Source organism: Rhincodon typus, chromosome 8 (assembly GCF_021869965.1).
Source record: "Rhincodon typus isolate 14 chromosome 8, sRhiTyp1.1, whole genome shotgun sequence".
NCBI classification, from domain to species: domain Eukaryota; kingdom Metazoa; phylum Chordata; class Chondrichthyes; order Orectolobiformes; family Rhincodontidae; genus Rhincodon; species Rhincodon typus.
In genome coordinates this window covers 15060923-15071248 of record NC_063339.1, presented here as the reverse complement: position 1 = coordinate 15071248, position 10326 = coordinate 15060923, and the positions used below count along the sequence as shown (strand labels likewise).

The window sequence follows — 10326 nt, the reverse complement described above, 5'->3', positions numbered from 1 at the left end:
GTTCATCCAGCCCTGCACCTTGTTGTCTCGGATTCTCCAGCATCTGCAGTTCCTACTATCTCTGAATGAGATATACTCATCTGTTATACTTCAAAATAGGGGCGCTGGATGCCCATTTCCAAACATCATAGGCTTTCCCCCCCTCAGTCATCTGCCCAGCCCAGTGGAGTACATGAGAAAGGGAGGAATAAAAGGATATTCAGATTGGGCAAGATGGAGTACGGTGCGAGGTAGCTCATGTCAAACATGAATTCCAGCTCTTTTAAGTCTGAATGGTTTTGGTGCTGCAAAAACCACATAATTCTATGAGCAAAGATGTTATCCCAACTGTCCTGGTAAAGAATTAACCTTCAATCAACATCAATTAAACAGATTATTCAGTCATTAACAAATTGTTGTTTGTGGGACATTGCTGGGGTTATGTTGGCTGCTGCATTTCCTACAGTGCAACAACAACTATACTTCAGAAGAACTTTGTTGACTGTAAAACACTTTAGGGTGTGCAGATTATGAAAGGTGCTACATAAACATAGTCCCCCATTGCTTTGATTAATTCATCACCATGTTTCCTCATCTGTACTGCTTGGCTTCACAACAAGTAGTAGTTAACAGGGGAAGACTTACATTTAGAGAGAGATCCTGAGTAAAAAGGGACTTTATCACAGACACAGTACCATTTCATGACATTGAACTCTGTCTAATGTGTTCACATGCAATTGAATGATTGATAAGTAGGTAAAGAGAGAAGGCATTTGCCCCCTTTAAGATCCACAAATGACAATGACTTAAGTAATATGGTGATTGCCTATTATATCACCATCTCTTGAGTAATAGAAAAATTTCCTGATCTTCTTTCATATTCAATGTCCACTTGGAATTGGCAGCCATTTCTCCAGTTTAAACGGTTCGACCGAAGTTTGGACACAAGCTTGGTTAATCTGTGACTAAGGAGTAAGTGTTCGATAAGATGCTAAGGATGAAACAGTACTCTTCAATTAAAGGGGCTGGATGTTAGGTGAGATGCACCAACTTCATTTGCACAGTTCTCCCAACATCAACAATTTTTCTTTAAAATGAACAGCCACAAGTTTTTAAACTGTGCTGGCAGTGTCGACCTACAATTCTCAGTGCCTTGCATTCTGCCATCAAAGCAATTGCTTCCTTTGTGGCCCACTAATCCAGGCCAGCGAGTCAGCAAGCTTGTGATGTGAAGCCAAATAACTTCATTAGCGCTACAACTGCTGACACATATAGGCTGACTCACTGTAAAATTGTAATTAAAACAATCAAGCTAACAACAACAAGAAGGCTCTCACCCAGTTACCTTTAATGATTTTTCAGATTTAGCTTGGAAAATGTAATAACCAGTGAATTCAGGATCTCTGTACATGTGTGTTTGGGATTTTGAAGAGCTGCTTTTTGAACAGGCTACGGGCTATAACAGATATACAGGAAACTGGTGGTAAAAGAACGACTTACATTGCTGCAGTTCCCTTTTTTTAAGTCACTATTGTAGAAAAAGCATAATAAAGTTGCACACAAAATCCCTCAAACAGAAAATAAACATTTTCTGATCATCTATTTTAATAATGCCTGTGATAAGTAAACAATTTCACACAAGAAGTGGAAAAACTGAAACTGCTGGAGTAATCCTGACTGTCTGCAGTTCTTACTGTTCAGGCTGCAATGTTGAGGGAATGCTCTAACCGGAGCCAGCTGGAGTGTTGTGTACAGTTCTGAGCACCACACTTTAGGAAGGATGTGAATACATTGGAGAGAATGGTTGATGAGAATAAGACCATAATATGTAGCAGCAGAATTAGGCTATTTGGCCTAATTTGCTCCACCATTCGCTAATAGCTGATATGTTTCTCAAACCCATTCTTATGCCTTCTCCCTGTAACCCTTGATTCCTTTACAAATCAAGAACACATCTATCTCCGTCTTAAGTACACTCAATGACTTGGCTCCCACAGCCATAGAGTCATAGAGCTGTACAGCCTGGAAACAGACCCTTTGGTCCAACTCATCCCATTTGCCAGCATTTGGACCCTATCCCTCTAAACCCTTCCTATTCATATACTCATCCATATGCCTTTTAAATGTTGCACCGGCCTCCACCACTTCCACTGGCAGCTTATTCTATGCACGCACCACCCTCTATGTGAAAACGTTGTCCCTATGGTCCCTATAAAATCTTTCCCCTCTCATTTTAAACCTATGCCCTCTAGTTTTGGACTCCCCTACCCTGGGGAAAAGACCTTGACTATTCAATCTATCCATGCTCCTCATGATTTTATAAACCCGTATAAGGTCACCCTCAGCCTTCGATACTCCAGGGAAAATATCCCCAGCCTATTCAGCCTCTCCCTATAGCACAAACCCTCCAAGCCTGGCAATATCCTTGTAAATCTTTACTGCACCCTTTGAAGTTTCACAACATCTTCCCAAAGTAGGGCAACCAGAATTGAACACAATATTCCAAAAGTGGCCTAACCAATGACCTGTACAGCCGCAACATGACCTCTCAACTCCTATACTCAATGCACTGACCAATAAAGGCAAGCATACCAAACGCCTTCTTCACTACCTGCGACTCCACTTTCAAGGATCTATGAACCTACACTCCAAGCCTCTGCAGCAATGAGTTCTACAGATTAACAACCATCTGCTGAAGAAATGCTCCTCTTTTCAGTTTTAAAGGGTTGTCTCTTCATTCTGAGGCTGTTCCCTTTGATCCCAATCTCTGCTACCAGTGGAAACATCTTCTTCATATCCACTGTATCCAGGCCTCCCAGGATTCTCTAAGTTTCAATCAGATTCCCCCTCACCCTTCTAAACTCCATTGAGTACAGACGCAGGGTCCCCAACCTCCCCTCATATGACAAGCCCTTCATCCCTGGGTTCATTCTGGTAAACCGCCTACACACTCTCTCCAAGGCAAGCACTTTTCTTAGATACAGAGCCCAAAACTGCTCACAATATTTCAAATGTGGTCTGACCAGAGCCTTATACAGCCTTAGCAGTACATCTCTGCTTTGATATTGGGCATCTTCTCTGACCCATTTTAAAGGTACCATCATGCTCTGGTCAAGTTGGTTGGACTGACCTCACACATGGGTTAACTAGTAGTTGAAGAGTGCAAATACTGCCATGCACTTCAGAGAAAACACAATATTCATGGGTGAGTGAGCAGATCTGTGTCTTTCCTGGGAGATACTCTCAGAAGATTAAGGGATGAGTTTGTGCTCGGGTCACTGAACACCCTCTGATTTAATTGCCTGTTCAGCTGTCAGCTTCTGTCCACCTCTCAAGTGAAGACTAGGCCATTTTAAACTTCAACCCTTTTCCACTCAGCAAAGGAAAGTTTCAGCTATTCTGTTTATGAAGTTTTATTCTGATAGGGTTAAAATAAGAGGAATGGGAAGAGACCTGTATGGAGAGGCATTGGCACGGGCTAGCTGGCCCCTTTCTGCCTTGTACATTCCATATAACTTATCAGCCTGTCATTAATATTTACAAAAACCTGGAACTGTTATGGAAATGCAACCAAGGTGGTCAACATACAGCTCAGCCATGATCTAATTGAACATGCAATAAGCTCGAGGGCTCAATGGTCTCCCTCTATTCTTACGTGCAAGCCCTGATTGGCTGATGGTATTATAGATTGTGGGACCAGCGCTATCCCCAGCTGAAAAAAATATTTGTAGCTGTTTGTTGTGCTAGTTATGAAGAGAGTGGGAAAGAAATGCTTTAGACTGAAAAATCTCCACAAAGTGAAGTGCTTTTACTGGGAAGTACAGGCACTGAATGCTCCTTTGCATTCTAAAGCTGTAGAGAGGTAAAACAGCCGTGATGGAATTGAGTCAGACATCCGGGATTAGCTTCCCATTGTTCCTGAAGACTCTCTCACGCTGAATTGCAAGAATGAGGAAGGGAAGCAAGTTCACTACGTGACCCGAGAGTGACCTCAACAGGGGTCAGTGATGCACAAAAACAGGGATACCAGTCATAGAAGACCAAAAGGAAGAGATTGCTGGACGAGGATCAAACAGTTTGTGCATAGTTATTTTCATAACATGTGTTCTGCTGTTTAGCGAACCAGCTCCATGTTCTGTAGGATTTCCATGGTGGCTCAGTGGTTAACGCTGCTGCCTCACATAACCAGGGACCCAGGTTCAAATCAAGCCTCAGGTGACTCTGTGTGGAGTTTGCACATTCTCTCCGTGTCTGCATGGGTTTCCTCCAGGTATTCTAATTTCCTCCCACAGTGCAAAGATGTGCAGGTTAGGTGGATTGGCCATGCTAAATTATTGTGTAGTGTACGGGTTGGGTGCATTAGCCATGGGAAATGTGGGGTTACAGGGATAGGGTAGGGGGAATGGGATGGTCTTTGGAGGGTCAGTGCAGACTTGATGGGCCAAATGGTCTCTTTCCACACCAAAGGGATCCTACGCTTCTGAAAAAGTTTTCTCATTAAGGATATATGTCTCATTTATCCAAGAGCCTGTTCTCTTGAAAGCTGTAACCTTCACTTTTTTTTAAACAGGTGCCAATGTCAGAATAAGTCGAGATTTTAATCAATCATCATCAAATCCCTACAGAATGGAAACAGGCCCTTTGGCCCAACAAGTCCACACCGACTCTCAGAGCATCCCACCCAGACCCATCCTCCTATAACCCACCTAACCTACACATCCCTGAACACTACAGGCAATTTAGCATGGTCAAACCACCTAACCTGCACATCTTTGGACTGTGGGAGGAAACCAGAGCACCCGAAGGAAACCCATGCAGACACGGAGAGAATGTGCAAACTCCACACAAACAGTCGCCCGAGGGTGGAATCGAACTCAGGTCCCTGGCACTGTGAGGCAGCAGTGCTAACCACTGAGCCACCATGCCACCTATTGCTGCCCTCTTCCAGCACAGAGCTGACAGGCCTCTAACCTGCCTCACAGGCCACCAAGAACCTTGCATGGGTATTCTAATCCACTGCACTACTGTAAAGACTCTCCTTAACATATAGCTACACATCCCCTTACTGGAACACACGCCTTATCTTGTCTCAAGTGCACATTCCTTGCTCCTTAATTGCTGTCAAGAATAAGTGATAATTTTAATTTGCTTACCTTAACATCTGGGAAGTATGTTTTCAATGTGGCTGAGCTGGGGTAACGGATATAGAAGAACATCAACTTGGCTTTCTTCAGGTGATTAGGTGTTAGTCCCTCCTGAATGTGAAGATTGGTTAAGGAAAGATGCACCAGGATGGTCAACACTGCTGGAAAACATTAAATATTCCTGACCTACTTTACACTGTTACAGATTGCCTATTCTTTATATAAAAACTGTCACTGTACCAGCTCCCAAAGATGAAACATCTAAATGGAGATTTTCCATTCCTTAGCACATACTGGGAGCACCACAACTCTGCCTTTTGTGTAATCCTGATCTATTTCAACCAAAGCAGAGGATAACATTCAGTAATAAACAATTTTGCCTTTAAAGTCATCACACTTCAGATGAATCTTAAAAGATACATTGTCAAGGTAGTCTATTATAAAGGCCTGTGGGTGGGGGGGGTTATATCTAACTTATCACATCTACAATATGAAAACAAAATATTGGTGTGCCCTTGAAATGTCAAAAGTGCAATCTATAGCTTGGTGAACTGTAGCAGTCGAGTCTCAGAAGCGCTGTCTCACTTAAAGTTATATTTTTCATTTCTTGCTCTGTTCTGTTTCAATGTCATGGATCTGGAAGTTTAGAAGGGGCTACTGTTGATTTATTGGCTAAATTTAATGAACTGGACAACTTGAGCTATACATTTTGATGAGAAAATCACTTTAAACATTTTGTATGTGGTTCCTTGAAGATCAATGTTGTGGACATAATCTCCCTCAAGAGCAGAAATGAAACTATGCCTTTTTTGCACTATACAGCAAATGGAAGACAGAAAACAGAGCAGGTCTTGCTGCAGATGTATTTATTCCTGGTGCTATCACCTATATTTCCTTCTAAACTCCCCTCTTACTTGCTAATGAACTATCATGGATAAAACATACCCTCATTGTTTTAGAGTAATATAGAAGTTTAGTTAACAGAAAATAGATTTAGGATAATGGGTTATTTTCACCTGTCACCCACATGGACTGTCCCACAGACAGGACAGACCTACTAGAAGTGGTAGCACAGTGATATATTGTCAGGAAGGAGTGCTCAACATTGACTCTGGACCCCACAGTGTCTGAAGGCATCGAGTCAAACATGGGAAAGGAAAACTCCCACTGATTACTACCTTCTGCCATTCAGCTGATCAATCAGCTCTATTTAACATTGAATGCCATATGAAGGAAGGGCACAGAAAATAATCTGGGTGGAGATTCAATGTCCTTCACCAAGGGTAGCTCATTAGCTCCACTACTGAATGAGTTGGTAAAGTCCTAAAGAACTTAACTGCTTAGCTGCTGTAGGGGTGAGGGATCCAACAAGAGGGATCTTGTCCACTCAAATCTACCCGTAGCAGATGCATCTAATGACAGTATCAGTAGGAGTGACCACTGTACAGTCCTTGTGGAAACAGAATCCCTTATTCACATTGAGGATACTCGCGGTTATGTTGTGTGGCACTACCAAGTTGTTAAATGGAATAGATTTTGAGCACATCTACTAATTCACCCCTGGGCACTCGTTAGATAATGTGGACCATCAGCAGGAAAATTGTATTCAAACACAATCTAACTTCATGGCCTGGCATATTCCCCATTTACCATGACCATTAACAAAGGATAAGTGCAGCTCTAGTAACAATGTTTTTTTGGCAACAATGGGAAACGCGATCACAGACAAAGCCATTTCTTTGTGCAAAAGCTTACTCTGTAAAGGGTGAAGACTGACCATGTTTATCAGCTCCCGAGAAGTCTCAGTCACATGCGGCCTTACCTGTTGTTGTTGTGAAACACTTACAGTGTAAGGGTGTGAAGCCTGACCAGGTCAACAAGCCTGCATAAGCAAGGCAGCCATGCTGGCTGACAGCAGCAAACGTTAACTGGGCAATGTAAGCAGGGTTCAACTCAAAAGGGGGCTGAACTCCAAAGGTTCAAGTAGAGGAGGGTTAACAAGAAAGGAAATGGACAGACAACACCAGAGAATGGAAGAGGACCACCTACAGTGATGTGGGCAAGTTATAGTGTAGAGGAGAGGATAGAGAGCGAACAAATCAAATGCAAAATAAACAATCAATCATTCTCCTAAATTGCATCACAAAAAGGCCTTGCGGAGAATGCACAGTACAAATAAGTGTGGCCGACAAGCTGTTTGCACATATTCCCACACAGCACAAACATAATCAACTTGCGAGAGGTCCCAGGTTCAACTCCCGGATGAGCCTAGTCAGTCTTACTTCTGTGGTGGGCAAATTATTGGAGAGGATTCTGAGAGATAGTATTTATGATTATTTGGAAAAGCACAGTTTGATTACAGATAGTCAGCATGGCTTTGTGAGGGGCAGGTCATGCCTCACAAGCCTTATTGAATTCTTTGAGAATGTGACAAAACACATTGACAAAGGTCAAGCAGTGGATGTGGTGTATATGGGTTTCAGCAAGGCATTTGATAAGGTTCCCTATGTAGGCTCATTCAGAAAGTAAGGAAGCATGGGATTCAGGAAAATTTGGCTGTCTGGATACAACACTGGCTGTCGAATAGAAGACAGAGGGTGCTAGTAGATGGGAAGTATTCAGCCTGGAGCTCGGTGACCAGTGGTGTTCCGCAGGGATCTGTTCAGGGACCTCTGCTCTTTGGAGATCCTTATAAATGACGTGAATGAGGAAGTGGAAGGGTGAGTTAGTAAGTTTGCCGATGACACTAAGGTTGGTGGAGTTGTGAATAGTGTGGAGGGCTGTTGTAGGTTGCAATGGGACATTGACAGGATGCAGAGCTGGGCAAAGAAGTGGCAGATGGAGTTCAACCAGGAAAAGTGTGAAGTGATTAATTGTGGAAGGTCGAATTTGAATGCAGAATAAAGGGTTAATGGCAGGATTCTCGGCAGTGTGGGGGAACAGAGGGATCCAGGGGTCCATGTCCATAGATCCATCAAAGTTGCCATCCAAGTTGATAGGGTTGTTAAGAAGGGGTATGGTGTGTTAGCTTTTATTGGCAGGAGGATTGAGTTTAAGAGCTGCGAGATTATGCTGCAGCTCTATAAAACCCTGGTTAGACAACACTTGGAATATTGTGTGCAGTTCTGGTTGCCTCCTTACAGGAAAGATGTGGAAGCTTTAGAGAGGGTGCAGGGGAGATTTACCAGGATGCTGCCTGGACTGGAGGGCAGGTCTTATGAGGAAAAGTTGAGGGAGCTAGGGCTTTTTTCATTGGAGCGAAAAAGGATGAGAGGTGACTTGATAGAGGTGTACAAGATGATGAGAGGCATAGATAGAGTGGATAGCCAGAGACTTTTTCCCAGGGCGGAAATGACTATTATGAGGGGGCATAATTTTAAGCTGATTGGAAGAAGGTATAGGGGAGATGCCAGAAGTAGGTTCTTTACACAGAGAGTGGTGGGTGCATGGAATGCGCTGCCAGCGGTGGTAGTGGAGTCAGATAAATTAGGGACATTTAAGCGACTCTTGGGTAGGCACATGGATGATAGTAAAATGTAGGGTATTCAGGTTAGTTTGATCTTAGAGTCGAATAATAGGTCAGCACAACCTCGTGGGCCGAAGGGCCTGTACTTTGCTGTACTGTTCTGTGTTCTATGTTCTAACTGAAGCAACTGAAGTAGAAAGTGTTAAATACTACTGCACACGCAATCTGTTAAGGGCTTAGCACTGAGCAGAACACTCACTACAGAATAAAGGCTCCTACAGCTACAAAAACTGACATGCTAACTGTGTCTTATTGATTAATTTAGGTCTGAGGAGAAGGGCACTCAAGACTCTCCAACAGTGCTGACAATGGTGCAGTGTGTATTATTCCATATGCAGACTTGCAGGAGCATTCACAGGCTGAGAAACCTGAAAACCAAGAACATGGGAACAAAGCCGTTTATGCAGCTTGTACATTCCAAGGTTGTAGAACTGTAATGCAGGGATAGCGAAAGCCAGTAACAGTCAGATTTGGGTAAATTGCTACATGCATGGAGAACAATGTAAAGATCATCTTGCACATGACTGAGGAATGAGGAACCAGACAGGTTGCACCTCACCCCGTAGAGATGAGCACGTGAGCAGTATTTTCAATGACAGATGTTTCAGCAACAAAACCCTACAGCTGTTCTAGCATTGGTGAGGCCAAGGAGGAGGAGAAAAAAGGAGTGTCCAGCACGAACCACAGACGGAGGCTGCAAGCAGCATCTGAAAACGGAAATCAGAACCATCAGCGCTGCTGAACAATGTGCTGAGATAGTATTTACTGAGCTCCTTTCGCTCTGCAGAGGAGTGAAAGTCAGTGGTGGAGATGTCTTCAGTTGCTTAGGGGGGTTGTCACCTATATTGCCACCTACTGCAAGCCAATGTGCAGTCACACAGCTTGGGAAGCAGTGCTATGACCGTGTCACTGAAGATTGTAGTGGCCCTGAACATGCAATCCACCAGAAAACCTCAACTCTCAATTCAGAATTTTTTTTTATTCTCATGTGGGACGTGGGCATTGCTGGCTGGCCAGCATTTCTTGCCCATCCCTAAATGATGCTCTTGGGAAGGTGGTGGTGAGCTGCAAGCTACATCTGTGGCAGCTCCCAATCAGCAGCCCACGAGTGTGTTTTTGAGTTCACTGATGCCCTTTACCGGGAAGCATTGCAGTTTGTCCAGTTCATCATGGACTCAGACAACCAAGGTGCCCAAGCTTTTGGATTTGCGTATATTGCTGTATTCCCTCAGGTACCAGGACCTACCAAGTGTACACTCGTGGCCTTCATCAGCCAGATTCCCGAAAACCTCCTCAAAGTCCAGCAATTCCTGCAGGTATGTTGCTACTATCCAGGGAGCTGTTGCAACAATTGCATTCTGCACAATTCCCAGGTTCCACAATTGTTTGCTCCCCTATTATCTCCAGGGCTGGCTCTAGTGACAAGGGGGAATGGCATGTCTAATGACCCCAGTGCAAAACTCTCAGACAGATACCAAACAGTATTAAAATTCTATCCACACGTCCAACAAGGGCAATCATTGAACATAACTGGTCTTCAGAATATGAGCTTCCATTGCCTGAACCATTAGAAGGAGCACTCCAATACTCGAGACAACAAGGTGCAGAGCTGCATGAACACAGCAGGCCAAGCAGCATCATAGGAGCAGAAAGGCTGACGTTTCGGGCCTAGACCCT

At 43.7% G+C, this 10326-nt stretch overlaps 1 protein-coding gene across 1 annotated transcript in view; it reads right to left on the bottom strand.

Annotated features, from left to right (window-relative positions):
• The window catches only part of dlst (dihydrolipoamide S-succinyltransferase), a 42636-nt gene that overhangs the window by 28421 nt on the left and 3889 nt on the right, over positions 1 to 10326 (bottom strand). The gene's annotated exons all lie outside the window — the stretch shown is intronic.